Source organism: Magnolia sinica, chromosome 16 (assembly GCF_029962835.1).
Source record: "Magnolia sinica isolate HGM2019 chromosome 16, MsV1, whole genome shotgun sequence".
Classification (NCBI taxonomy): domain Eukaryota; kingdom Viridiplantae; phylum Streptophyta; class Magnoliopsida; order Magnoliales; family Magnoliaceae; genus Magnolia; species Magnolia sinica.
In genome coordinates this window covers 27,903,831-27,929,046 of record NC_080588.1, presented here as the reverse complement: position 1 = coordinate 27,929,046, position 25,216 = coordinate 27,903,831, and the positions used below count along the sequence as shown (strand labels likewise).

Here is a 25,216-nt window from a genome sequence, read left to right as displayed (position 1 = left end):
TTAAAACCTCTCTCTCTCATTCCATACGAATTTCAAACCCTAGGAGAGAGAAGAAAGGAGAAAGAGAAGGAAAGAGAGAGAAAGTGAGAGAGAGAGTGAGGGATTGTAGTAGGGATTCATCCCTGCCGCTCCACGTGCCGAATCATCTTACCCGTATCGCTATTCCGGCGATTTTGACTCCGTTCTTGGGTAAGAAATCCTAACCCTAATCTGTTTTAGGGATCCAAATAGAGTATATGGTGAAATATTTAACCTATTTCATGTTATAGGTAGCTGTTGTGCCGTAAATAAAGACGTATTGTTGAAACTGAGTTTGATACGAGTCTACCAGCGATAGGTGCGGACTATAAACGTTTAGGTTATGGTTTTCAAGGCTTTCAATATTAGTTAATGATTTATGACTAACTTGATTGCTATCATATGTGCTTAGTTACCATGCTTCCGTATGTTACACATATATAACCTATGTTGAATATGATGCATTCCATGTGTTTGTACAAATGTCTGAATGAATATGGAATTATGATTTGTGCTTGCCATGCTTATTAATTGAGAATATATGATTGTTGTATGTATGACAACTTCCTTGTGAAAGGAATCGCTATAATATACGTTTTAACTGAATTATTACATATATGTTGATATGTGTAGTCTAAGTGTTTGGTAAAATGCTTGAATGAGAAAATACTCGTTGAAATGTATTTAATGAGGGTGTTGAGATGGGACTCTCAATCACCTAATCTATAACTACGGTTTCCTTCGTGTAACCTATCTTACTACGACGTTATTTATGGATAAAATGCCTATGTATTATAACATGTGCTATGTGTTTGTAAAAATGCTCTAATGAGATTTATATTTGGATTGCTTGTCACATGCTGTTTGACTATCATATGCGAATGCTATTGTTTGGGGTGTGATTGGGGCTACGATGTAGTCCAGGCAATCGGTAATAAATTTTTGAATTAGTAGCCGAGGTCGTTACGCCACATAAGACATGTTTGATGAATTTGAGTCATATGCCGTTTGTCGACAGTGGTTAGGCCACGTGGAATGCTTACGCACTCCATGTTGATCAATTCAACGTATGTTCGTATCAGTCGAGCTCTTCAAGCAACCCGATTAGCCTAATGTATGTTCACCATGTATGAATGCTACTGCTTGAATCTAAGGTATCAACTTACCAGTGAAAAGCCTATTTAACCTTGGTACCTCGATGTGCTAAGACTCATGAGCTGGGCATGGTGGTATGGGACACTGTGTTCGAGCTGTCGGCCTACGCTGGGGTGATGAGCCTCCCCGTAGTGACCAGTGAGCAACCCAAACTCGTGAGCCGAATACTGTGGTATGAGACACTGTATTTGAGCTATCGGCCTATGCTAAGGTGACGAGCCTTTCCCATAGTGATCTCGAGTATACACTAGGACTACGTTAAGGTGACGAGCATTTTCGTGGTAACCTTGAGTATAAACTAGGCCTGCGCTGAGGTGATGAGCCTCTATGTGGTGACCTGGAACATGCCCATCTTATGTGATTGACTAGGATTGGCGACCCTAAATGGATAATTATTTGGGTAATGAAATAAGGGAGATACCTTAGCTTTTTAAACCTGTTGTATAAATAAGCCTAATTAAGAACTTGGCTAATCACGTACATGCACCACATTTGCATGTGCCTTTGGTGTTGGAGTTGAGTACAGAGGAAGGGGTGCATGTCGCGATCGTGAGATGATGTCGCAGAGGGAGTGCGGGCGAGGGCATGCATCATTAACTCATATCATCCTTGCATTAACAAGAGTACTTAGGACATGATTGTTGTATTGCTTTATCATTACTGCTTGACTGAATTGGTAACATGTTGACCTTTACCTTATAGCTCCACTGAGTTGATCACTCACTCCCACTCTGGGACGGTGTTTTAAAACACCAACCAGACTCTGTTGTAGTTGCAGATGATGATGCAGCTTACGATTTGGAGCCGGCCTTCTACGACGACGATGAGGAGTTCTCCTACCTGCAACTCTCTGATGGGTCTATGTAGACCTGGAGTTACATCACCAGGGCTACAAGGTTATGGATTAGCAAACATTACACTTAATCATTTTGTAATTTTGAGAATTTTACATGTAATTTACTTAACCTAGCGACATGTTGATACCCTGGGGACTTACCACTTATATGTTTTATATACTTATCACAGTCTTCTGCTTGCATAATTTAACTGTCTCTAGAGTATGGTATGTTGTTTTAGCATAATCCCATTCATGTTTAATGTTCTAATACAAACAACATTTAATCATCATTATCAATGTTGCATAACTGATGTGTTGGAACTCGGGAGTTGGGCATCTACTCGACCCCCGATTTTCGGGGCGTTACAACATATATCATGGGTGGGCCCCACAGAATTTGCTGATGTCAATACCATAGCTATATAGTTGTGGTCCCCCACCATCAATCAACACATACTAGGTGAGCCATGATCAAACACAAAAAGAGAGAGAAAAAAAAAACGAGTGTAATGGAGGGACCCTGACACTATGGGTCATCCCTTCCATGCATACAACATTCAGGTCGAGGGGCCTGAATCACTCAAATCGGTGGGACCCAGGGGGTCCCACGTACATCAACTGCACCCTAGGAGGGGGGTGGTCACCGCCCTACCACGGTGGCACCGTGCCAGGTCCAGAGGACCGCGGCGGTGCCGTACCTACTATGGCGGCACCACGCCTGGGTCCAACGGACCACGGTGGCACCACGCCTACCGCGGTGCACTGCTCCTGGCTTCGATCGGGCCTGTCGAGCTGCCACGGGCCAAACTCCCAACACGTGTGGGGCTCACAAAAATCATGTGGGGCTCCCCTTTTGCTCCCTTCTCCTCTCTTACACACCCCCAAGCTTTCCAACTTCAAAAATTTCATTTTCCCTCTCTCAAATCCTTCCTCCATTCTCATATCTTCTTCATTTCCTTTATTCCATACGCACCTCCTACCATTCCTTTCAAACCTATCTTCTATCTCCCTCATTTCCTTCCATTTGAGTGTGCAAGCTCTCATTTGAGTTTCAAGAATCTCAAAGTCCACCAACCCATCCTATCCCTCCATTTTCTTTCACTTCCATGGCTCTTTTTGAGCTAGTGGAGGCAATTTTTTCCATTTCCACACTTCTTTCTCTCATGGGGAAGAAGAGGGCTTCCACTGATGAAGCCGGACCTAGCCGCCCTACCCGTTCAAGGAGGCAGAAAGGCACCGCAGCAAGTACAAGCGTCGATCGGGAGATAAGGACGAAGTGGGATCTCAATCCCCAAGCTCCCCTCGAAAGAGCTTTGTTGGCGGATCTGTCGCATGGAAGATTTCGGGGCTGTAGGGTCCTCTTTGAAGCACACGTAGAAGAGAAGATCTTTGGGCTTTATCCGATGATGGGTCACTTGTTGGACACCGAATGGGGTCCCATATTTGAAGGCAAGTCCCGTGCGAATAAGAGCACTGTCCAAGCCTTCTACGCCCATATACGAGAGCCATTGCTGGAGCCTTTACAGTTTAAAATTTCAGTGGGAAGGCAGGTAGCCACAGTTGATGTTGGTTTGATAGCCCAAGTCATGGGGATGCCGCTTGGTGAGGTTCACGCTAGTGAGAAGAGCCTCATGAGTGAGCGTGAAAAAGACCGCCGCACGTGATTTCTTTGTGGTCGACTGGTCCACTGGAATCCAGGCAATTGTCTCATGGCATCCAGAATGACTCCTGACTTTCGCCTGCTCCACCATATCTTCACCCATAATGTGTATCCCAAATGGAACAATTGCAGCGAGTGCACGTATCTGATGGTAGACTTTCTGTACCGAGCTGGGCAGGGAGACAAGCTGTGCCTGCCTATGTATGTACTACAACATATAGTTCTGACCGCACGCTTTACTAGGACAAGCATTTCTCTCCCATTTGGCCGACTTTTATGTAAGCTTGCTCGCGAATTCGGCTAAAGACTTGGTGCAAAAATTTCTGCACCGATCCATTTCATCAACGACACTACTCTCAACAACATGAATATGGGGCCACGACAACGTTAAGCCCGACTTGATGAGAGTGAGGATGAGACGGAAAGTGAAGAAGAAGAAGACAGTGATGAAGAAGGCAGAGATGAGAAAGAGGAAGAAGGTGAAGAAGAGGAAGGGCAGGAAGAGGAAGAAGAGGAGGCCCAAGACAATAATGAGGGGTCTCCACCTTCTACACATAAGCCCCGCCATAATCAGCGGGCGCAACTTGAGGAGGGTCAGGTCGCCCTACGACAGGAGGTTAGTGAGACCCGGGCCTTCATGAACAAAAATTCAAGAAAGTATCTCGCACCTTGAGGGCTATCCTGTGTTGCCTAAAGGATAAGGGTGCCCCTCCACCATCGCCAGATTCGGACGACTAGTGGTACATGTAGTCATCTTTTGGATTGCTTTGTTGCTTGTTTTCTTGTCTCTATGTATAACCTTGACAGGCTTAGTAATGTGGTAGAGTGGTTTGTAGGTTTTAGTGTGTGGAACCTTGCTTAAATTACCTCACACGCATCTTCTGTCTTAATCCATGTAATACTGTATCTCATGTATTGTGACAAATTTTGTTAAATGGAATGCATGCAGCTCCTTTTGTTATGGAATAAGTAGAATGCTTAAAGAATTGAGTGTTGTATGCTAAATCTCACTCGGGTTGCACCCTATGTTGTATATAAGGAATGCCACCTAAGGCCACTCAGAGCACGGTATGTCTTTCACTTGACGAATCATTTAACGGGCACCTCTCCTAAGCGATAGCCATACGGACCTCAGTTTGGGCCTGACTCATGAGATCATGTCGGATTCTCAGCCGGCCACTGGCCCCACCACTGGGTTGTCACCTATGGTACCACTTGTTATACCATCGGTTCCTGAGAAAAACTGTGCGTCTAACTCGACACCTCAAATGCCTCAGGCCGCTCCTCCTCCTGATAGGTTGGAGTAAATAATGCTCTTGATGCAGTAGCAGCAACAACAGTTTTTGGCCACCATCGCAGGGGCCCTTGCCCAGAGCATGGGTGTGGTTCCACCTGCACCTCCTCTACACCCTCCTGAAAACGTGGGTGCTAGTGGCCTATTTGAGCGATTCTAGCACTTTCAACCTCCTACTTTTTCGAGTACTCACAGACCCGAGGAGGCAGAGTATTGGCTTGACCGCATCTCTAAGATGCTGAAGCCACTGCACTGCACTGAGGTAGAGCAGGTGGAGTTGGTCACCTATGAGGCCAACCTTTGGTGGGACAGCGTCCTGCGGACTATTGCTGTTGGTTACATATGGACATGAGAGGCCTTTGAGACGCGCTTCCACAAGAAGTATTTCCCCCTCACGTACCGTCATGAGGAGGGAGAGTTCCTTCACCTACGATAGGGAGGGATAACAGTGGCGGAATACGAGAACAGGTTCACGGAGTTGGCCAGATACTCTCCGTTCATATTAGCTGATGAGCCGATGCAAATGCGGTGATTTTTAGGGGGTTTGTGACCTGAGATACACTCAAAGATGTGTTGCGCTAGCATACCCTACTATGCTGAGCTAGTGAGTATGTCTCTATGAGTAGAGAAAGATGGGGACAAGCTATCTCGTACACGTGTGCCTATGGTTCTTACGCCGCGACCAGATTTGCTGAGCAGGCCGTTCCTCGGCAAGAGGTCCCGTGCAGACTCGCCTCCCAGATTTACAGCTCCACCAACCTCGACGAGGCAATCAGACTTGTGGTGCACTTACTGCAAGAGGTCGAGCCATTCTGACACATGCTGCTTCACCAAGATGAGGGACAATGGCTTCTCACCGCCTCAAAGGATCAACCGTCAGATACCACCAGCCATCTCAGCCCCACCTCTACATCAGCACCAGCACATCCATCTTTTCGGCCGCCTGCACCTCAATTTAGGCAGCCTCAGCGTGCTATGGCACCACAACCGAACTATTCTCAACAGGCTTGGGTGCATTCACCTGTAGCTGAGGCATCCGAGACAGCAGTTATAGCACCACCAGCCATTGAGGTCACAATGCATATCCAAGGTACACCAGTCTTCTTATTGGTGGACACCAGGTCCACTATCTCTATATTATCATGCGCAGTAGTCAAGCGACTGGGGTTGGAAACTAGCCCTATGGTTGGGTTGAGACTCTTTACCGCCACAAGGACCTTCTCAGATACTACCAAGATGTGTAAGAGTTGTTCGATAGACTTAGGGAGCAGAATGGTACTCGTCGAGCTGATTATTGCCCCACTATGTCATTACGATGTGATCCTTGGTATGGATTGGCTCACCGAGATAAGGGCAGAGATTGATTGTGATACTAGGGTGGTGACAACCCATGTACTAGAGGGCACGACCTTTACATTCCCAGTGCAGTTCAGTTGGTACTACTGCATTAGTTGTTATGCTACCCTACTAGAGAATGTTGAGGGACCGACACTTGGGAGCACGCCAGTAGTCCAGGATTTCACGGACGTGTTCAAGAAGATACCGAGATTACCTCCTCAATGCAAGATCGATTTTACTATCGACTTGGTGCCTGGTGTGACACCCATTTCACTACCGACTTATCGCATGCTTCCAAGTGAGATGAAGGAACTAAGGAGGCAGATCGATGATCTGTTGGACGCAGGCTTTATACGACCGAGTGTGTCTCCTTGGGGAGAACCTGTGTTGTTTGTGAAGAAGAAGGGTGGATCACTGCGATTGTGTATTGATTATCGCAAGCTGAACCAAGTGACAGTAAAGAACAAGTATCCTTTGCCCAGGATAGATGATCTGTTTGATCAGTTAAAAGGGGCACAATACTTCACTAAGATCGATTTACAGTCAGGGTATCACCAGTTGCACGTCAGGAATGAGGACGTGCAGAAGATAATGTTTAGGACCAGCTTTGGGCACTACGAGTTCCTTGTGATGTCATTTGGACTCACAAACGCACCGGCCGTGTTCATGGACCTGATGAACTGGGTGTTTCGGCTATATCTGTTCTGATTTGTCATCGTATTTATAGATGACATCCTGATATACTCCAAGAGTCGGGAAGATCACGAGGAGCACCTGCCAGTAGTCTTCAATACGCTTAGAAAGCACCAGTTGTTTCCGCAGTACAAGAAGTGCGACTTCTAGAAGGAAGAAGTGAAATTCTTGGGACATGTGGTGTCCAAGGAAGCCATAGTTGTGGACCTTGATAAGGTGGCCGTAGTTCAGGACTGGGGCAGCCTGGGTTGGTTATCGAAGTGAGGAGTTTTCTTATCCTGACAGGCTACTACCATCGATTCATTAAGGATTTTTTCAAGATAGCTAGACCGTTGTCTCAGTTGACTCGGAAGGGTGACTTGAGAAGGCAGAAGCAGCTTTTCAGGAACTAAAGGACAAGTTGACGTCCGCCCCTGTGCTAGTATTGCCAGAGCAAGGGGTCAAGTATACAATATATACCGACGCCTCTCGTGTTGGTTTGGGTTGTGTTCTGATGCAGAAGGACAGGGTTATTGCCAATGCATCGCGACAGTTGAGGAAACACGAGGAGAACTACCCTACGCACGACTTAGAGTTGATAGCTGTCATCTTTGCATTAAAGCTCTGAAGACATTACCTATACAGAGAGGAGTTCGAGCTCTTTTGCGACCACAAGAGCCTTAGATACATATTTACAGAGAGAGACTTGAATATGAGGCAGCGGAGATGGATGGAAACCTTGAAAGACTTCAAGTTCGAGGTCTCTTACCATCCTGACAAGCCCAGCCTTGTGGCAGACGCGTTGAGCCGCAAGAAGACAATAGCATTTGTGGCTCTGCTAATGATAGCAGAGTGGGATATAATAGAGTTTGTGCAAGACTTTGAGCAAAAACTTATGGTAGAGGAGCCGTTTGAGAGCATCACACATATTCGTGTTTAGCCACTTATCGATGACCGAATAATTGTGGCTCAGAAGGAAGATGAAGGGTTGACAGAGTTAAGAAAGCGAGTTAGTGATGATGAAGACTCGGAATGAAGAGTTAGTATGGATGGAGGTTTACGTTAACGTGGCCGCCTAAGCGTCCCAAATCTTCACGACTTGAGAAAAGAAGTTCTCGAAGCTACTCACAATTCGAAGATGGCGATGCATCTTGGTAGTACGAAGATGTACCAAGACATAAAGCGCTCGTACTAGTGGGACAACATGAAGGCCCACATAGCAGATTATGTGTCTTATTGTCTCACGTGCCAACAGGTTAAGGCAGAGCATCACCGACCTCCTGGACTACTTCAGCCCATGCCCATAGCTGAATGGAAATGTGATTTCATTTCCATGGATTTTATCTCAGGGCTACCAAAGACATAGAAGGGGCATGACTCCATATGGGTGATTGTGGACCGATTGACAAAATCGGCTCATTTTCTTCCTATCAGAGTTTCGAATTCCGCAAGCGAGTTGGCCAGGTTGAACATCAAGGAGATTATGCGTCTACATGGAGTTCCTATGGAGATCGTGTCGGACCGAGATACACGATTCACATCTATCTTCTAGACTCGTATCCAGGAAGCAATGGGTGTGAAACTGAAGTTCAGTACCGCGTTCCACCCACAGACTGACGGGCAGACAGAACGGGTAAATTAGGTGTTGAAAGATATGCTGTGAGCTTGCGTGCTTGATTTCAAGGACAGTTGGGATGACTGTCTTCCTTATGAAGAGTTTGCTTACAACAACAGTTTTCAGTCGAGTATTGGCATGGCTCCCTATGAGTCCTTGTATGGGCACCCCTATCAAGCACCTCATTGTTGAGCAGAGGTTGGCGAGAAGAGTTTGATTGGCCCAGAGTTAGTACATGCGACATCAGAGAAGATCAACATTATCAGGCGTCAACTCCTTGCATCACAGAGCAGACAGAAGAGTTACGCGGATACGAGGCGGCGACCGCTAGAGTTCGAGGTCGGGGACCATGTATTCTTGAAGGTTTCCCCAATGAAGGGAGTCCTCCGGTTTGGAAAGAAAGGGAAGCTCATGTCCAGATTCATTAACCCATTCCAGATACTAGATCAAGTGGGTGTGGTAGCGTACCACCTTGCTCTGCCCACACCACTCATAGTCGTGCACAACGTATTTCATGTGTCGATGTTGAAGAAATACGTTTCCGACCCTTCCCACATTATTAAATGGGAGCAGGTACAGTTGAGCAAAGATGCTACTTGTGTACTGCGACTGACGCGTATTCTAGATAAGAAGGAGCAGGTGCTGTGTAGTAAAGCGATTCCACTTGTGAAAGTACTATGAACACATCATATTGAGGAAGAGGCTACTTGGGAAACAAAAGCTGAGGTTCGTAAGAACTACCATTAAAATCTCAAGGAGTACGAAAAGGTACTAATTTAGAGGATGAAATTTTTCTTTAAGGGGGGTAGATTGTAACGTCATGGAAAAATCTGTACAAAAACCCGAGTACCACCTCAGGCAAAAATCACCAAGGACCGAATCCTTTAGAAATTAGATGAAAATTAATTAAGAACTAAACTGAATTAAATCGGCAGATTAGCTTAAACCACTTTAAATATGAGCTATAAGACCTAAAACGAGTAGAACCGCTAACACTATGATACCTAAAAACGTAGGATCAATCTCAAAACCCAGTTGCTCTGGGGAGCAGCTTGAAACTCCGTTTCGAACCTGGACCGTGCGTCAAAAGTCCGATAACCGCGAAACTATACGGTTATGACCACCTTGCTAGACTTGACAACCATCTCAAAAACCAAGTCCAGATAATATCCTGAAACACATAACTTGGACCCGGAGTGAAGTCTGTGAGAAACGTGAATTTCTTTAGAAAACGAACTCATATTTAAGTGAATTGGGCTGTTCACTTGCGGGCCAAATTTAAAGATTCAGACTATTAGAATCTGACCCAAATACACCCTCAGATCAGGGAAATTTTCCAACACAGGTCAGTGTACTTATGGCCCTGATTGAGTGACGATGACCGTTGAACTGAAACTGGTCCTCCGCGGTCGATCCATAAATCTGATCAGACCAAAAACTTAACCTGACCTAGATTCAATGTCAGGAAACTTTTTTCCGACCGTATACAATAAAGGGCCCTCCAGATATGCTCCGTTGGACCGAAACAGCCGACTTTTGGCTATAACCTAAGTATACCATGGCCCTGGGGCCATTGAGGTCAGTTCTGTGCCTATATAAGGGCCTTAAAACCTCTCTCTCTCATTCCATACGAATTTCAAACCCTAGGAGAGAGAAGAAAGAAGAAAGAGAGAGAAAGTGAAAGAGAGAGAGTGAGGGATTGTAGTAGGGATTCATCCCTGCCGCTCCACGTGCCGAATCATCTTACCCATATCGCTATTCCGGCGATTTCGATTCCATTCTTGGGTAAGAAATCCTAACCCTAATCTATTTTAGGGATCTAAATAGAGTATATGGCGAAATATCTAACCTATTTCATGCTATAGGTAGCCGTTATGCCATAAAAAAAGACGTATTGTTCAAACTGAGTTCGATACGAGTCAACCAGCGAAAGGTGCAGACTTTAAACGTTTAGGTTATGATTTTCAAGGCTTTCAATGTCAGTTAATGATTTATGACTGACTTGATTACTATCATATGTGCTTAGTTACGATGTTTCCGTATGTTATACATATATATAACTTATGTTGAATATGATGCATTCTATGTGTTTGTAGAAATGTTTCAATGAATATGGAATTATGATTTGTGCTTTCTATGCTTATTAATTGAGAATATATGATTGTTGTATGTATGGCAACTTCCTTGTGAAAGGAATCGCTATAATATATGTTTTAACTGAATTATTACATGTATGTTGATATGTGTAGTCTAAGTATTTGGTAAAATGCCTGAATGAGAAAATGCTCGTTGAAATGTATTTAATGAGGGTGTTGAGGTGGGACTCTCAATCACCTCATCTATAGCTACGGTTTCCTTCGTGTAACCTATCTTACTACTACGTTATTTCTGGGAAATGCCTATGTATTATAACATGTGCCATGTGTTTGTAAAAATGCTCAAATGAGATTTATATTTGAATTATTTGTCACATGCTGTTTGACTATCATATGCGAATGCTATTGTTTGGAGTGTGATTGGGGCTATGATGTAGTCTAGGCAATCGGTAATGAATTCCTGAATTAGTGACCAAGGTCGTTATGCCACATAAGACACGTTCGATGAATCCGAGTTGTACGCTTAGGCCACGGGGAATGCTTTCGCACTCCATGTCGATCAATTCAACGTACGCTCGTACAAGTTGAGCTCGTCAAGCAACCCGATTGGCGTAACGTATGTTCATCATGTATGAACGCTACTGCTTGAATCTAAGGTACCAACTTACCAGTGAAAAGCCCATTTAGCTTTGGTACCTCGATCCGCTAAGACTCATGAGCCGGGCATGGTGGTATGGGACACCGTGGTCGAGCTATCGGCCTACGCTGGGGTGACGAGCCTCCCCGTAGTGACCAGTGAGCAACCCAAACTCATGAGCTGAATATGGTGGTATGGGACACTGTATTCGAGATATCAGCCTACACTATGGTGATAAGCCTTTCCTGCAATGACCTTGAGTATACACTAGGACTACGTTAAGGTGACGAGCCTTTCTATAGTGACCTTGAGTATAAACTAGGCCTGCGCTATGGTGACGAGCTTCTTTATGGCAACCTGAAATATGCCCATCGTATATAATTGACTAAGATTGACGACCCTAGATGGATCATTGTTTGGGTAATGATATAAGGGAGGTACCTTAGCTTTCCAAACCTGTTGTATGAATAAGCCTAATTAGGAAATTGGCTAATCATATACATGCACCGCATTTTCATCTGCCTTTGGCGTTGGAGTTGAGCACAGAGAAAGGGGTGCATTCCGCGATCGTGAGATGATGTCGCATAAGGAGTGCAGGCGAGGGCATGCATCATTAACTCATATCATCCTTGCATTAACAAGAGTGCTTAGGTCATGATTGCTGTATTGCTTTATCATTGCTACTTGACTAAATTGATAACATGTTAACCTTTATCTTATAGCTCCACTGAGTTGATCACTCACTCCCACTCTGGGACTGTGTTTTAAATTGCTAACTAGACTCTATTGTAGTTGCAGATGATGACATAGCTTACGATCTAGAACTGGCTTTCTACGACGATGAGGAAGCGTTCTCCTACCTGCAACTCTCTGACAGGTCTATGTAGACCTGGAGTTACGTCACCGGGGCTAGAGGGTCATGGATTAGCAGACATTATACTTAATCATTTTGTAATTTTCAGAATTTTATGTATAATTTACTTAACCTAGTGACATGTTGATACCCTGGGGACTTACCACTTATATGTTCTATATACTTATCACAGTCTTCCACCTATATAATTTAACTATCTCTGGAGTATGATATGTTGTTTTGGCGTAATCTCATTCATGTTTAATGTGCTAATACTGACAACATTTAATCATCATTATCTATGTTGCATAAGTAATGCGTTGGAACTCGGGAGTTGGGCATCTGCTCAATCCTCGAATTTTGGGGCGTTACAATATGTCATTCGGTTCTTGGGTATTTTTAGTGGTTTTTAGTGCAAATAGTGGCTAGGTATTTTTTCACTCATACACCATATCTTATACCTCCATCCAAAGAGTTTCATGCCAATATTCTTGTGATCCTTCACTTTAAAGAGTATTTCATGCTCTTATTCAAATAAACTCTCACCTTTCTAGAGATTAGACACTATGCCTATAGTCAAATCTTTGTCTAAACTCCCTATAAGACCCTTATAGGTGAATCTCCTAGGATTACAATATTTCCATGAGTTGTAAGAGATTCACTTAACCTTCATTGCCTTGGTCACCTCATTAGCACATCATATGCAAGATAAACGACTATAGGAGCTGAAACATTGGCAAGCATCGATATCAACGATTGAGAGTGCAATTTAGGAGCGGATTTAAGTATGAGATGTTGAGTGTGAAATATTGCATATTTTCTCCTATTTATATATTGGTTTTATAAACATAATAGTCGTTAATCGATTTTATTATGCATGTTTTCATGTGTGAGGTGATTTTGAGAGCTTAAAGGTGAAATTGATGATAAAAAGAAGATTTATCCTCAAAAGATTACTAAATGAAGATTTGGAGAATTGGAAGTTATTAATGAATAATTCACATGCCAGAGATCCAAGAAAACTAAGTGAGAAATGAAGAGAATAAAAAATTTGAAATAAAGAAAAGGAATCCTAAAATTGTCCCGAAAACAAACATATTCCTAAAATTGTCCTGAAAAGGTATATTCTAAAACTCTAATTCTATTTTTGAAAACTGTATAAAGTGCGTAAATTTGAGGTGGTTTAAACTTTAAGTATATTTTGAAAAAATTTGAGACAGTTTTTAGATTTTTCCAAATTGGTACGAAAGTTGGAGTTCCACAACTATAAATAGGACTTCATACGATGCTCCAAATCATCTTTTAGGTTTGGAAAGGTCTTAAGAAGCATACACAAGGTTAGAGAAGCCATGAAAGAGTTTTTCTTCTTTCCTAGTTTATTTTTCATACTTTATTTAAGAGATTTGGTTTCAATCATGTCTATGGTTGGCTAAACCTCTTAGATAGGGCTAAGAGGTGAAGCTTGAAGCGTATTTGGATCTTTATTTTGCTTTGATTCTTATTCTTATTGAACTTTATTGATTTCTAGTTTGATATTAAGGGAATATTTTCAATTTTCTATTATTTATTATGACTCAAATTATAGTAGATGTTGTGATAGCTTTGGATATTTTCTTTTCCTGTTTTGAGATAGTGAGATTGGTAAATTTTGTTGTTCACCATCATCTCTTGGGCATGGTAGGGTGATGGAATCCCTTTCAATCATCAAAATTCTCCTCCATTGAGAATTAGGTCAATAAAAAGTTCAAATTTGATTTAAATTGTTTTATCTTCCAATTGGATAAGATAAGACTCCAATTCCAATTGTGTTCCTTGAATCAAGTAAAGTAATATCTTGATAACTACAAGTGCATCCTTGGCACCATAGTTGTAACGCCCTGAAAATCGGGGGTCGAGTAGAAGTCCAACTCCCGAGTTCCAACGCATCACTTATGCAACATATTTAATGATGATTAAATGTTGTCTGTATTAGTGTATAAAACATGAATAAGATTAAGCCAAATCAGTAAAACATAATCGAGGGACAGTTGTAATACACAAGCGGAAGACTGAAACGAATATGTATAACTTTACAAATCAGTATAAGTCCCTAAAGTATGTATGCATTGCCAGGTCAATAATTACATGTATTGTTTCAAAATACAAAATGTCAAAAATGTAATAGTTCACTACAAGTACAACCCTGAAGCCCTGCCGATCAAAATGGTCTATGTAAACCCGCCTGAATACTGCATATATGAGAAAGCGTCCTCATCATCTGTGAAGTCCGCCTCTGCCTCATCAGTCGGGTCTCCATCTGCAACTAAGACAGAGTCTGGTTGGTGTTTAAAACACCGTCCCGTAACATGGGAGTGAGTGATTAACTCAGTGGAACAATAAAGCAAAGGTTAACGTGTTATCAATTCAATCAAGCAGTAATGATAAAGCAATACAATCAAACATCCCTAAGTACTCTAATTAATGCAGGAATGGTATGTATAAATGATGCATGCCCTCGCCTACTCTCCCTCAGCAACTTCATCTCACGATCGCGGCATGCAACCCTTCCTCAGTACTTGACTTGCTACGCTAAATGCACACGTAATGTGGTGTATGCATGTGATTAATCAGGTTGCTTACTTACTTTTATTCATATAGTTAGATTGGGAAGCTAAGGTACCTCCCTTATATCAATTCCCAAACAATGATCCATTCTAGGGTCGTCAATCCTAGTAAATCTCATACGATGTTACGGTTCTAGGTCGCTGCAAAGGGCTCGTCACCCTATTAATGCAGGCCTAGTATGTACTCTTATTGCTACGTAAGGGCTCGTCGCCTCTACGCAGTCTTAGGGTACACTCGAGGTCACTACAAAGGGCTCGTCACCTTATTAGTGTATGCCGATAGCTCGAATACAGTGTCTCATACCACCGTATTCGGCTCACGAGACTGTGTTACTCACTGGACAATACGGGGAGGCTCGTCACCCCAGCGTAGGCCGACAGCTTGACCATGGTGTCCCATACCACTATGCCCGACTCATAAGTCTTAGCGGATCGAGGTACCAAGGTTAAAAGGGTTTCACTGGTGAGTTTGGTACCTTAGATTCAAGCAATAGCGTCCATACATGGTGAACATACATTGGGTCAATCGGGTTACTTGACGAGCTTGACTAGTATGAGCACTGTTGTGGGTCAAATATTGCATATTAGACCCCAGTTATTGCTTGGATTTACGAATATGATACCATTTAATGGCCGCTTTAATCATGTTTGGGATGCAGAGTGTATTTACGAGCATGGACTGAAAAGGGAGCTCAAAGCATGGATTTAACGTTCTGATGACAGTAAAGGCAAGGGACGGACTCCATAGGACCAAGCTTGAAGAATTTACAAGCCAGAAATCAGAGAAATTCCAGCCACTCATCTTAAACAGGCCTAAAAGACATCTAGAATGCAAGATCACAGGGTTCCCACCATTAGATCGGCTTGAAACTCCATACGTGCCCTGAGGACCATAAATGAGTCGTACAAATCAATTTTTAGCTCCTGGATCACTGTGAAAGTGGCCCAATGGACAGGTCAGCCACCAAAACAATGATATGGGGCCCACCTATTATCTGGATATGCTTCAAAGTTAGTCTTGACGGATTAAATGAGATGGGACAACAGATGGACGGATCGGATTTCACATATACATCAATATGGGACCCACTTTGCATGCCAGGAGTGCACGGGCGACTGTGCACGCGCTGTGCACTGAATTAACATGAGCGGTCAAACAACATTTGACCGTAACTCGCTGCACGCAACAGAGAATTCTTTGTTTCATAAAACGGGTAGCTGCGATCTTGTAGTGGGCCACCATCTGAGGTCTTCAGGTCGATCTGGACCGTTCAGTAGATTCTAACAGCGCAGCTAATGCGGACCTAGGAGAGAGAATTTAAAGAGGACAGCTTGATCAGTTTTCAACCGTCCAAACGCAGGACGGACGGTAGGGAGAAAAGTCTGTGGGCCACACCGAAATCAGTCCAAAACTGACCATTCCCGACTGGTTCCTCGAGGGAAAACCGGTGGACGGCTTGGATCTCTCATTTGAAACAGACAGTGGACCCCACCATCGTCACAGCGTAATAGCTACGTACCCTGTTTTGCATCCGGGAAACTCGAAAATTCTGCACTGTTTTGCAGATTTGGCAAGGATCAGTCCGATGATCTTAGCCGTTCAAAACCTCTCCAAGGAAGTGCCGAATCGTGGCAAGAAGACTGAACATCTTAGATTAGTTTTTTCTGGCCGAAAAGATGAGCCGACGCAAGTCGGTTTCCAAGATATAGCACCGGCTGACTGCGTGCTGTGGAAGGGGATGACGCACTCCGCGTCTGACTCCAACTCGATCGGTTCCTTGCAACCGACCTCTCCAGCTACTCCCTCTGCCAATATAAGGAAGAAAATAGAGAGAGAGAGAAGGGAGGTTGGCTGGACGTGAGCACGGTTTGGATTGGAACAGGAAGCTTGGAGAGAAGTCAGGGACGGTGGAGGCTTAGACGTGAGGTTGGAGTGGCTGGACGTGAGACAGGGCTGTGTTGGACCTGGTTTTTCTAATCCTTTCTTCTTCTTTTGTTCATTTTGGATTTAGCCTAATCATGCCCGTGATCAGCTAAACCTCTTAGCTGGGGCCAAGAGGGGAAGCCTGTAGCGAGATGGGAGACCCTATTGTATGCTTTTAATTTAAATTTATGAACTGAATTTGATTAATTATTAAAGGAATGTTTTTTGTCTTTAATGGTCTGTTGTGACTGAAATTACAATGGATCTGCAATGGCCTTGAATATCTCCTTTTCCCGTTTGATGTTTATGACGTCAGGAAGCCCTGTTGTTCATCATCGTCTCCTGGGGATGGTCGGATGATGGTACCCTTCCTAACTTTCATGCATTGTTGGTTGATTGGTAATTAGTTTAATTTTGTTGGTTGCTTTGCCTCCTGGGCATGGTTTGATGATGGAATCCATTCTAATTCATATACCTTTCATCTCTTTAAAACTATATTAAAATAAGTTCAGTTTAATTTCCATGATTCTTGATGCAGGCATAAGATCTCCCTGATCTTTACAAGTGGATCCTCTGAATCCCTAGTTTCCTTCCTCTGAATTTTTTAAGTTTTAGATTAATATTTCACCAGTATTCGTCAATTTATATTTGATTTCGATTTCATCTTGGCTATTTCTATTTCTATCTAGTTTCAGATAACGTACAGGTTTCAGTCCCTTGGGATTCGACCTCGGTCTCACCGAGTTTATTACTACATCACAACCCTATGCTTGGGGAGTGAACAAGCACACGTTGAGTTGACCAACATGAAGTGCATATGCACTCCGTGTGGCCTAACCACTGCCAACATCCCAAGTACAGCTCAGATTCATCGATCATGTCCTATGTGGCGAAACAACCTCTGCCACCTATTTAGTGCATATTACCGATTGCCTGGACTATTACGTAGTCCCAAACACATTCAATTATAACAGATAATCATACAAGATAATCAGAACATTAATGGATCAATAATTCCAATCATACAAGCATGTGAGCATTTGATGGATTTCAACTTAAACATGAATTCACACATATACCGTCCCTAAGTAAAACAGACAAATAATATAAGTTACATGAAGGAAATCATACACATCATTAAGGTAGTTAAGAATCTTATCTCAACACCCATGTAAAGTACAATTATTGCACACTTGTTCATTCAGACATTTCTACGAACACTTAGACTACATATTCCAACATACATGACGTATGTTGGTGATAGCATGTATTAGGGCAAATCCTTTTACTAAGGAATTGTCACGTATACCTCAACCATATGTCTAGTTAATCATGGCAAAACCATATCCAAAATCCATACTCATACAAACATTTCAACAAACACAAGAATACACTATATTCAACATAGTTCATATATATGTGTAAAGTGTGGGAAACAACGTGTCTAAGCATGTGATAGAAATTCAAGTCAGTCATAAATCATTAACTGACATTGAAAGCCTTAAAAACCATAACCTAAACATTTATAGTCCGCACCTTTCGCTGGTAGACTCGTAGCGAACTCAATTTTAAAAGCTAAGTCTTGTCTACGGCACCACAATAACCTATAACAGGAAATAAGTTAGCTAATTCATCTATTACGCTAGTCAAAAATCCTAAGACAGTTAGGGTTAGGTTTTCTTACCCAAGTACGGAGTCGGAATCACCTGTATAGCGATACAGGAATGACAGTTGAGTGCGTGGAGTACGGGATCAAATCCCAGGAAGAATCGCGAACTCTCACTCTCACTTTCTTTCTTTTCCCTTCTCTTTTCTCTCCTCTCTCTCCTAGGGTTTCTCAAATTCGTATGGAATATGGGAGGTCCTTATATAGGCCCAGGTTTGTTGGGAATGGCCCTAGGGCAAGGTATACTTAGGTTATATCTAAAGGGCGTCTGTTTCAGTCCATCGGAGCACTTCTGGTGGCCCCTTTTCCACATGCGGTCGAACTTAAGCTCCCTGACCATGGATTTAGGCCAGGCTGAGTTTTCGTTTAGATCGGGTTTGCAGATCGACCGTGGTGGACCCATTTCAGTTCAACGGTCACGGTCACTCGATCAGGGTCACAAGTACACCGACATGTGTGGGACATTTCTCCTGATCTGAGGGTGTATTTGGGTCAGATTCTGACGGTCTGAATCCTTATATTTGGCCTGCAAGCGACACAACTCAGATTACTTAAATTCGGATTTTATTTCTAAATATTTTCACGTTTCTCACACACTTCACTCCGGACTTAAGTTGTGCATTTTTAGACACAATTAAGACTTGATTTCCAAGGGGGTTGTCAAGTCCAGTAATGCGGTCATAAATGTATAGTTTTGCGGTCATCGGACTTTCAACGTGCGGTCCAGGTCCGATACGAAGTTTCGGTGTGCTCCCGAGAGCAACCAGGTTTAGGGATTGATTCTAGATTTTAGGGCAATGTAGCGTCAATGATACTGCACGGTTTGGGTCTTGCAGATCATATTTAAAGTGATTAGTGTTAATTTCATAAGCACTCTAATTTAGCACTTGCTGATATTAACCTAATTTCTAAAGGTTTTGGTCCTAGGTGATTTCTGCTTGAGGTGGTACTTGGGTCCTTGTACGAATTTTTTTGAGATGTTACAATAGTTCCCACTTTTAATTGATAGTTTAAACAATATTCACGATTACTCTATTTTATTCTAAAACTCAGATTTAGATCTTCTTCTAGTTCTTTTCTGAATATGTACAAGTTTAGTCTTTGTGGATTCGACCTTGTTCTCACGAGTCATTACTACATCGCAACCCTACACTTGGGGTTGTGAATATGTTTTTGATGCCATTGACGAGAACTACGACTACGTTTTTTTGGAATTAATTGGTATTAGAATTAGGTTAAGAATATTATGGTTAACTTTTTACTTTTTTTTAGGTTACGATTTTTTTGAAATTGTTTTTAGAAACTAACATTGTTTTCTGTTTTGTAGGATCTTAACATTGCAATTCTAATTAGGTAACCTCTTTCCAATTCTCTCTTTCTTTTTTAGATTTCTTATTTACTTTAGTTTTCTTTCTTCTAAGTTTTAGTTGTTTGATGCTTGAGGACTGTGCGTGTTTCATGCCCAAATGGGTTTGTGAAAACACTCAACGTCTCTTGAGTGAATGAGGATTAGTCGAAGGGTTGCTTATCCATCCAAGGATTAGACGCCACTTGAGATCCTCTCAGTTAATTAAAGTAATGGCTGCAAATCAACCTCATCCACTAGTTGAGGAAGTTCAAGATGAAAATGAGCTGCATAATGCATCCCCACCTCATACTCTACGAGATTATTTACAACCGGCGGGGGTAAGTACACCTTCCTGCATGATATTTCCATTGAATGCAGGAATTGTGGATATTAAACCAGGGGTAATTCAACTCCTCCCTAAGTTTCATGGACTAGAATCTGAAAGTCCATACTTGCATATGAAAGAGTTCGATAAAATCATATATACATTACACTTCCCAAGCGTGTCTGAGGACACAGTTGGATTGAAATTGTTTCCTTTCTCTTTGAAAGAAAAGGCTAAGTTGTGGTTACATTCCTTAAGACCGAGGTACATTGGCACGTGGACTGAGATGACAAGGGAGTTCCTTAAAAAGTTCTTTCCCTATCATAAAATAAATACTTTAAGGAAAGCAATCATGAATTTTGCACAAAAAGAGGATGAGACCTTCTTTTAATATTGGGAGCGATTTAAGAATCTCATAAATTCATGTACACAACATGGCTAGGAAACATGGCGTATAACAAGCTTTTTCTATGAGGGATTGACCTTACCCATGCGCCAACTTGTGGAGATGATGTGTAATGGGGAATTCATGAATAAGGAAGTTGATGATGCGCGGGATTATTTTGATAAACTTCTTGAAAATGCGCAATTATGGGATACCTCTTCAAGAATTACCACTTTTAAGTCTACTCAGTTAAAGGAAAGAGGAGGAATTTATGTTCTAAAAGAGGAAGATGATATAAATGCAAGAGTGGCTAAACTCACAAGAAAAGTCGAGGCCATGGAACTTAAGAAGGTAGAACCCGAAAAAACTATGGAAGTTGTTTGTGGTATTTGTGCTGTAACATACATACAACTAAGAATTGCCTAACAATTCCTGCTTTTCAAGAGATATTGAATGAGCAATCAAACGCCGTAAATAATTACTAAAAACCTTTTAGTGGACCCATCTTAAATACATATAACTCAAGCTGAAGGAACCGTCCAAACTTCAGTTGGAGGAACGAACAAACGAATACTCCTGTAACCAATTTTTGAATTAAAGGAAACCTTAGGAGGATCGGGTCTTAAAAGATATACAAAACTAAGAGCTTTTTAATCAAGGTATGCTGCGAGCCTTTGAAGACCTTACAAAGGTCATACAAGGGCTTGAAACAAAAAAATTGATTAGGGAGAAAGGGATCCTTATGGCTCAGCCTCTCCCAACCTAAAAAAACGATATGAAATTAGTGACCTAAGCTCTTTAAAACAAATGAAGTAGGCTAAGTCTATCAACACTCTTAGGAGTGGGAAGACAATTAACAAATCTATTCCTGTGAAGGCTAAAAAGCCTAAGGACCCAGAAATAGACGAGAATGATAGGCCTAGCAATGCTCCACATGGGTTAGAACCGGAACCTCAAAGTAAGCCGATTGTGCCATTCCCTCGACGGTTGATTGCACCAAAACCTATCTCTAACTCTCAGGATATTTTAGAGGTGCTTAAGCAAGTGAAGGTCAATATCCCTTTACTGGATGTCGTTAAACAAATCCCTTCATATGCCAAATTTCTAAAAGATTTATGTATGACCAAAAAATGGTAAAACATACAACATAAAATCTTTTTGACAGAAAAAGTGAGTGTCATCCTCAAGCAAGATGCGCCACAAAAATATGAAGATCCCAGTAGCCTAACCATCACTTGTGTAATTGGGAACTACCAGATTGAGCACGCACTTCTTGAATTGGGGGTGAGCGTAAATCTGATTCCTTACTCGATTTATGAACAATTGAGTCTAGGTGAATTAAAACCCACCCAAACCACATTACAACTTGCCGATTGCTCAGTTCGTGTACCGAGAGGGATAATTGAGTATGTGTTGCTCTAAGTTGATAAATTCTACTATCCAGTAGATTTTATTATCCTGGATACTCAACCTATCATAGATATGAGCACTCAAATACCCATCATTCTTGGTCGCCCATTCCTTGTTACATCAAGTGTTATAATTAATTATAAGATTGAAATTATGAATTTATCTTTCAGAAATATGACATTGGAGCTCAACATCTTTTTTAATATGAATAAATAGTTAGAGGATGATGATGATACTCACGACATTAACATGATCGATTCTTTTGTGGAAGATAAAACACTTTTGACTCTATACTCTGATACTCTAGAGACGTGCTTAGCCTACTCCCTTGATTTAGATGATGACATGATTAGGGAGATGGATGCCTTGCTTAATGCTGCGCTATTACTTGAAGTTAATCGGCGGAGGCCACAATTTGAGAAATTGCCCCAAATCGATGTAGTGCCTCTACCGTCTAATCTTAAAGCACCAAAGCTTAACATAAAATCTTTACCTGCTGATCTTAAATATGTCTATTTAGGTCAAGATGAGACATACCAGATGGTGATCTCTTCCTACCTTGAGAGAGAACAAGAGAGTGTGCTCATTTCCACTCTCATTGAGCATAAAGAGCTCTTTGATGGTCGATTGCGGACCTCAAGGGAATCGACCCTTTGATTTGTACTCACTACATCCATCTTGAGAATAATGCAAAACCTCCTGACAACCACAATGTATATTAAATCCAAATATGAAGAAAGTGGTTAAGGCTGAGGTACTTAAATTGTTGGATGTGGGTATCATATACCCTATATCCGATAGTTAATGGGTGAGTCCAACTCAGATAGTTCCCAAGAAGTTCGGAATCACCATCATAGCCAATGCCGACAATGAACTTATGCCAACTAGAGTTACTACTGGTTGGAGAATGTGCATTGACTACAGAAAGTTGAATACCATCACAAGGAAGGACCACTTTCCTTTGCCCTTCATTGATTCAATTTTGGAAAGGCTAGCCAGTCACTCTTACTATTGCTTCCTTGATGGATATTCGGGCTTCAATCAGATAGAGATAGCCCTTGAAGATAGCCGGTCACTCTTACTATGTTTTAATTAGCATAATTTTTATTTGGTCCTAATCACCCCCCAGGACTTTGTAATTCATTTTAAAGCTTCGCCAAGCTTCCTTATGTCGTGGTAGACTATTCCACGCAATTTCAAATGTAACTAGTAGGATTTAATTTTTAACATTGTAAGACACTCTTAAGTGTATCAAGATCATGATGTAGAGTTTAACTTCTTGATGATTAGGTATAAACTATTTAATGCTGATCTAAAGAGTCTAAATTTAAATCGAATGGTTGGATAGCTTGACCAACCTATAAGGAGTTATCTCGATGGTTAGATAGCTTGATTAACTTATAAGGAGTTATCTTGACAATTAGATTGATATATAATTGAATAGATTATAAAATATAAGCTCGAGTTGTGTATAAGCATGTATAATGTCTGTGTATATCTAAGACGGATCCTTAGATTATTATCTCAACTATAGGTTAAGCTTATACTTGGGTGACAAGAAATATGAACATGTCAAAATTATGATTAGATGTATGTAAAAAGTAGATATAAAGATTTCAAAGTTGCTTTACTTTGATCAAGTGGTCTAGAATCAAGGTGGACGGTCAAATATCTTCATCTAGATATGAATAGATATTTGGGCAGTTGGTTTGATAAACAATCAACAATATATGAGGGTCTAAAGTTCATTACAATATGTATGTGAGTCTGAGAGTGTGTACATACATGTTTACCTCAACATCTCTAAAAAAAAAAAAAAAAAAAAACTTCTTGTTAAAACACACATGTGAGAGAACACTCTTTTACCTACTCGTGCAAGAAAAATTTTGAGTTATTATAGGAACCCAGTCACTTTGTCTAATGGAACCCCATCACACTGTCCAACAACCGCGTCACTTGGTCTAATGGAACAAGGTCACTTTGTCTGATAACCCATGGAATCCATTCACTTTGTCTGGTAACCACTTTGTCCAACAACCAGCCACTTTGTCTAGTGGAACTCCCTCACTTTGTATGACAACCCTGTCACTTTTCTAGTAGAATCCCATCACTTTGTCCAGTGGAATCCCATCACTTTGTCTAGCAACCTTGTCACTTTATCTAGTAAAACCCTATGACTTTGTTTGGTAGAATCACATCACTTTGTCCGCCAACCCTGTCACTTTCTCCAATGGAACTTCGTCACTTTGTCCTACAACCCTAACACTTTTTCTAGTGGAACTCACTTTGTCTTGTTTAACCCCATCACTTTGTCTTGTGAAACTACGCTACTTTGTCATACAACCCTTATGAGACTCACACCCTGATTAACCTCCTGTACGCTTGATTTTCGGTGCCGGCCTACCTCAGAATGGACTGGATTGGCAATTTCCAATCAGTTACCCATATTTAGTACTGTAATGACCCAAGATCTATACCTTAGTGACCATGCGGACATTGTGATTCCAATGTCGCGCGACACTCCCCATTTTAATGGCTGGATCGAAAGATGTGTGCCCCATAAGAATCAACGCATGACACACATAGTACATGTATACACATATAACGTGGGGCCCACTTAGTATAAAATATCTAAAATATTAAAACATTACTTTCAAACCTAAAAATCAAACACATTTACTGAAGTCGCCTTAACCCATATCTAGCCATTCCTCTCCCACATTTCTTGCCACTCTTTGCAACAATGACCATACCATCCTTGCCCATTTAACCTGCTCCCATCCATCTCACCAACTTTATTGCACTCATGTATGAAAGAAATCAATATGAAAAGGAAAGAAAGAATACAAAGAAAGAAAAAATAGATTAAGGGAGTTGAGTGAGAGTTAGAGGAGATTAGGGAGGAGGATAGTTGATCTCAACTGTTCGTGTGCACCTCATCTCCAAATCAACCATCGAAGTGAGTGCATGGGTTGTTTACCTGTAACGTCTCGGAAAAATCCGTACAAAGACCCGAGTATCACCTCAGGCAGAAATCATTCAGGACCAAATCCTTTAAGAAATTAGACGAGAATTAGCTAGTGCTACACTAGAGTACCTATAAAATTAGCACTAATCACTTTAAATATGATTTGCAGGACCCAAAACGTGTAGAATCATTAACGCTACATTACCTTAAAACTTAGGATCCATCTCAAAACCCAGTTGCTCTTGAGAGCACTTTGAAACTCAGTATCGGACTTGGACCGCACGTCGAAAGTTTGACTACCGCGAAACTAGACGGTTATGACCGCATTACTGGACTTGACAACCATCTCGAAAATCAAGTCCTAACAGTACCCAGAAACGCACAACTTGAGCCCAGAGCGAAGTGTGTGAG

The 25,216-nt window shown here is 41.8% G+C and overlaps 1 non-coding gene across 1 annotated transcript; it reads right to left on the bottom strand.

The window, feature by feature from the left end:
• Window positions 1-20,374: 20,374 nt before the first annotated feature.
• LOC131230068 (small nucleolar RNA R71) lies at window positions 20,375-20,483 on the bottom strand. Its single transcript, XR_009163795.1, has one exon. It is a non-coding gene; the product is annotated as a small nucleolar RNA R71 (small nucleolar RNA).
• Between the last annotated feature and the right edge of the window lie 4,733 nt (window positions 20,484-25,216).